We start from the raw sequence: 6,000 nt of genomic DNA, 5'->3' as shown, positions 1-6,000 counted from the left end.
AGCCCCTGGGCCTCCCTGGGGTGCCCACACAAAAGTGCAGACAACCACCGGACTCGCAATGTCAGTTTGAGGATGTTTCTGCCACTCTAAGGACCCGCAGGCCAGCTGGGCCTTCGGGCAGGACAGAGAGCCCCGGAATCCGACGTGGAGAGCTGCGTGTACGTCCCCATCAGGAGGCGGTCCCCACCTCCCCGGCTCTCCCCTTGCGGGGAGCGGCAGCTGCAGGGCCTCAGGGAAGACACCAGGCTGGGCCCCCACGGCACAGCGGGGCACCTGAGCCAGACTGCTGAGGCCGCCCTGCTGCCGGGTTCCCGGAGGGCTTCCTGGAAGCAGCGTCCACACCAAGCCCTTGGAAGGCCCAGGCGATGGAGGAGCCGGTCAGGCAGGGTCCTAGGAGGGTGACGGGCGGGGAGGAGCGTGTAAGGCAGGGGCAGAGGACGGTGACAGGCCGGGCGGGAAGGAGCCGGTCAGGCAGGGGCCCAGGACGGTGACCGGCCGGGTGGGGAGGAGCGAGTCAGGCAGGGGCCGAGGTGAGGGGCCGAGCGGGGAGGAGGGTGTCAGGCAGGGGCAGAGGACGGTGACAGGCCGGGCGGGAAGGAGCCGGTCAGGCAGGGGCCCAGGACGGTGACCGGCCGGGTGGGGAGGAGCGAGTCAGGCAGGGGCCGAGGTGAGGGGCCGGGCGGGGAGGAGGGTGTCAGGCAGGGGCAGAGGAAGGTGACAGGCCGGGCGGGAAGGAGCCGGTCAGTCAGGGGCCCAGGACAGTGACGGGCCTGGCCGGGGAGGAGCGCGTCAGGCAGGGGTAGAGGAGACGGGCTGGGTAAGGGTTAGGGTTACAGTTAGGGCACAATTCACAATCGCAAAGATGTGGAAGCGACCCGAGTGCCCATCCATCCAGGAGTGCATTAATAACATGTGGCGCGTGGACACCACGGAGTGCTATTCGGCTATGAGGAGCAGCGGTGAGAGGGCGCCTCTCGTGCTCTCCTGGCCAGAGCTGGAACCCGTTCCAGTAAGCCAAGTATCCCAAGAATGGACACACGAGCACCACGTGAGCGCGCTCACCAGCAAATTGGTAGGAACGGATGGACACCTAAGTGGACTGAGGGGAATCACCTTCATCGGGTGGGTGTCGGGCGGGCGTGGGGAGGGGGTGGACATACACATCCATTAGGGAGGGGGTGGGTGCGCACCAACTGGGGGATGGGCGCGCTTGGAGCTCTGACCCGAGGGGGGAGGCGGGGAAAGAGCAATGCACCTGACCTTAACCTTGGTACCCTCACAATAGGCTGGGAGAAAATGAGAAATAAATGAATAAGAAAACAGGGGCTGGGGGGCAGGGGCAATACATGTCACCTCAATGCTTGGACTCCCATCATCTGCTTGGAAAGAGAGAGAAAAGAAAATGCAATAATAGAGATAAGAGACACTTTTTAAGAAAATGAATCCGAAAAGAAAAGTAAAAGGAGGCCTGTGGAGCAGGTCTGGGTGTGACTCCGGATCCCCCAACATCTGGTGCCACCACCAAAGATTCCTAGGTGTAGCCCATAGAACCCCGAAAGCAACGGGACGAGTTCTGGTCACATACTCCCTCAAATTACATCCTGGAATGCTTCCGGAACTCCCTCCCCTCTCAGACTCTCAAGGTTTCCTCCAGCGTGTCGGTTCCCACAGACCAGACCTTTGGTCTGAGACCTGACAGTCCAGATGGCACGCATGCTGCCGCGTGGCGGCGGTGCCGCGGCTCGGGACAAGAGGAGGCCCCACGGTGTGGGCTGTGGTGGCAGGCACCCCGGGGGGCGCTGAGGGTGGGGGCGATCCGCGGGACCGCCGCCGCCACCGCAGTAGCACTCCCAGAAAGGGGACAGAATGAGAGGCAAAAAAAAAAGAAAAGTAAAGAAAAAAGAAAGCCTCCGGCACCCGGTATTCCCAGGCGGTCTCCCATGCAAGTACTAACCAGGACGGAAGCTGCTTAGCTTCCGAGATCAGAAGAGATGGGAAGCGTTCAGGGTGGTGTGGCCTTAGACGGCGGAGGGCGCCCCTGCCCCGCTCAAGAAGCCGAGTCTCACTGCACTTCCCCGCGATAGCTCTGCCCCGCGCAGGGCCGGGCCTGTTGAGTTCGCAGGTCGGACAGGGCCTGTTGAGTTCGCGGGACTGAGGTGAGGGACGGGTCGGGGGGCTGTCTCTCCACACACAGACACACAGACACACAGACACAGACACACACACACACACACACACGATGTGCCTCCACGGCTGGACCCGCCAAGGTGGGGACCTTCCAGCCCCCCTCCTCTCCTCACCTCGCCTCCTTCACCTACCCGCTCCCCACTCCCAGGGCGCCGGCCGCCGCTAACTGCGCACGCGTGGGGCGCTCGCCCTTTGCCCCCAGCCAGGGGCCGGCCTGGCGCACAACCCCTTTCACCTGCGCCCCCAGCCCTGTGGGTGGGCTGCCGCCTATTCCCCCGGGCCAGGGCTGCGGCACAGCGCATGGGGGAGGCGAGCGAGTGTAGGGGCGTCTCTCGGGATGTGTCCCATGGGTGGGGTGGGGTGGCGTGGCCTGTGGGGCGCTGAAGAAACCAGTCCCCTCCATCTCCTACCTCTGGAAAACCCCCAAGCCCTTGGAGAATGCCGGCACCGCGACCGTGGGGGCCGGGACCCTGCTCTGTGTCCTCCTGTGGCCCAGTCCAAGGGGCCTGGGCCTGGCCGGGGCTGCATTGGACCCCAACCACCCTGGGGTGTGGACTTGCTAAAAGTCGGCGATTAGATATTGGATTCGAGCTTCATTGAGGTCTTTTCACTAATGAATGCACCGAAAAGAGTTTCCTAATCCATCTGTGAGGGTGGCAACTGAAAGAGAATTTTAAAGCTGACAGAATAGGCGAGGAAAGGCATAGGAGATTTCCAAACCCAGTAAGGAAGCCTTTCCCGAAACGGAAGAAAGAAACGAGCAAACAGAAACACCGGTAGCCCGCCCGGATCAGAGTCTGCCCCTGAGAGAAAGTACCCTGACCAGGTTCACCCGTGGGTGGGTGGCGAGCTAGCGGCATTCAGAAGAGCGAGGCCCGCAGTCTGTGCAGAAGACACCTGCACTCGGGTGTGTGTGGCGGCACAATTCCCAAGCAGCTCCAAATGGTAATCCAAGGAGAAGCCAGGGAGTTCCCAACGCCCCAGGTGTCCGCAGCCCACGACTGGCTGCTGTGGGAATGCGAAGCCCGGCTCCTTGTCTCAGAGCGGGACAACCAGGAGGTGTGATGTCCACTCCGGGGGTTCCCAGGAGGATGAGGCTGAAGCTGGGACTTGGCCTGAAAGTGTCCCCTCGCATGGGCACCCCCTTCCGCTTCCGGCTCCTCTACCCCTGGTGCCCCTCCATCCAGGGGCCAGACCTTAAAAAATCACCCGCAAGAGAATCCTGGTCCCAAAGAAGCCCTCTGGGGGACCCGTGCTGAGAGAGCTTGTGGGCATGGCCCGCTGGGGCTCTGCCCGACCCAGGGCTGGGAGATGCAACCTCCCAGCTCTGGGTCCCTGCAGGAAGTGTTGGCAAGCACTGGGCCAGTCCTCCAAAGGCCCAGGTGCAGGGAGCCCAGGCCAAGCAGCCTGTGCAAGAAGCCACATGCCGTGCCACCCCGGGAACACGACTGCAGGTCACGGCCCCTCCCTCCCCCCACTCCTCTTCCTCCTCCTCCTCCTCCTCCTCCTCCTCCACCTCCTCCTCCCCACCCCCGACATGGCGCAGGGCTCAGAGACACCTCAGACGCTGCTACCAAAGTCCACAGGGCATCGGTTGCTACTCCAAAGCACCCGAGCAGACCGCGTTGTCCAGCCAGCCCCTGGGCCTCCCTGGGGTGCCCACACAAAAGTGCAGACAACCACCGGACTCGCAATGTCAGTTTGAGGATGTTTCTGCCACTCTAAGGACCCGCAGGCCAGCTGGGCCTTCGGGCAGGACAGAGAGCCCCGGAATCCGACGTGGAGAGCTGCGTGTACGTCCCCATCAGGAGGCGGTCCCCACCTCCCCGGCTCTCCCCTTGCGGGGAGCGGCAGCTGCAGGGCCTCAGGGAAGACACCAGGCTGGGCCCCCGCGGCACAGCGGGGCACCTGAGCCAGACTGCTGAGGCCGCCCTGCTGCCGGGTTCCCGGAGGGCTTCCTGGAAGCAGCGTCCACACCAAGCCCTTGGAAGGCCCAGGCGATGGAGGAGCCGGTCAGGCAGGGTCCTAGGAGGGTGACGGGCGGGGAGGAGCGTGTAAGGCAGGGGCAGAGGACGGTGACAGGCCGGGCGGGAAGGAGCCGGTCAGGCAGGGGCCCAGGACGGTGACCGGCCGGGTGGGGAGGAGCGAGTCAGGCAGGGGTCGAGGTGAGGGGCCGAGCGGGGAGGAGGGTGTCAGGCAGGGGCAGAGGACGGTGACAGGCCGGGCGGGAAGGAGCCGGTCAGGCAGGGGCCCAGGACGGTGACCGGCCGGGTGGGGAGGAGCGAGTCAGGCAGGGGCCGAGGTGAGGGGCCGGGCGGGGAGGAGGGTGTCAGGCAGGGGCAGAGGAAGGTGACAGGCCGGGCGGGAAGGAGCCGGTCAGTCAGGGGCCCAGGACAGTGACGGGCCTGGCCGGGGAGGAGCGCGTCAGGCAGGGGCAGAGGAGACGGGCTGGGTAAGGGTTAGGGTTACAGTTAGGGCACAATTCACAATCGCAAAGATGTGGAAGCGACCCGAGTGCCCATCCATCCAGGAGTGCATTAATAACATGTGGCGCGTGGACACCACGGAGTGCTATTCGGCTATGAGGAGCAGCGGTGAGAGGGCGCCTCTCGTGCTCTCCTGGCCAGAGCTGGAACCCGTTCCAGTAAGCCAAGTATCCCAAGAATGGACACACGAGCACCACGTGAGCGCGCTCACCAGCAAATTGGTAGGAACGGATGGACACCTAAGTGGACTGAGGGGAATCACCTTCATCGGGTGGGTGTCGGGCGGGCGTGGGGAGGGGGTGGACATACACATCCATTAGGGAGGGGGTGGGTGCGCACCAACTGGGGGATGGGCGCGCTTGGAGCTCTGACCCGAGGGGGGAGGCGGGGAAAGAGCAATGCACCTGACCTTAACCTTGGTACCCTCACAATAGGCTGGGAGAAAATGAGAAATAAATGAATAAGAAAACAGGGGCTGGGGGGCAGGGGCAATACATGTCACCTCAATGCTTGGACTCCCATCATCTGCTTGGAAAGAGAGAGAAAAGAAAATGCAATAATAGAGATAAGAGACACTTTTTAAGAAAATGAATCCGAAAAGAAAAGTAAAAGGAGGCCTGTGGAGCAGGTCTGGGTGTGACTCCGGATCCCCCAACATCTGGTGCCACCACCAAAGATTCCTAGGTGTAGCCCATAGAACCCCGAAAGCAACGGGACGAGTTCTGGTCACATACTCCCTCAAATTACATCCTGGAATGCTTCCGGAACTCCCTCCCCTCTCAGACTCTCAAGGTTTCCTCCAGCGTGTCGGTTCCCACAGACCAGACCTTTGGTCTGAGACCTGACAGTCCAGATGGCACGCATGCTGCCGCGTGGCGGCGGTGCCGCGGCTCGGGACAAGAGGAGGCCCCAAGGTGTGGGCTGTGGTGGCAGGCACCCCGGGGGGCGCTGAGGGTGGGGGCGATCCGCGGGACCCGCCGCCGCCACCGCAGTAGCACTCCCAGAAAGGGGACAGAATGAGAGGCAAAAAAAAAAGAAAAGTAAAGAAAAAAGAAAGCCTCCGGCACCCGGTATTCCCAGGCGGTCTCCCATGCAAGTACTAACCAGGACGGAAGCTGCTTAGCTTCGGAGATCAGAAGAGATGGGAAGCGTTCAGGGTGGTGTGGCCTTAGACGGCGGAGGGCGCCCCTGCCCCGCTCAAGAAGCCGAGTCTCACTGCACTTCCCCGCGATAGCTCTGCCCCGCGCCGGGCCGGGCCTGTTGAGTTCGCCGGTCGGACAGGGCCTGTTGAGTTCGCGGGACTGAGGTGAGGGACGGGGCGGGGTGG

Source organism: Microcebus murinus, chromosome 12 (assembly GCF_040939455.1).
Source record: "Microcebus murinus isolate Inina chromosome 12, M.murinus_Inina_mat1.0, whole genome shotgun sequence".
NCBI lineage: Eukaryota > Metazoa > Chordata > Mammalia > Primates > Cheirogaleidae > Microcebus > Microcebus murinus.
This window is presented reverse-complemented; position numbering follows the sequence as displayed.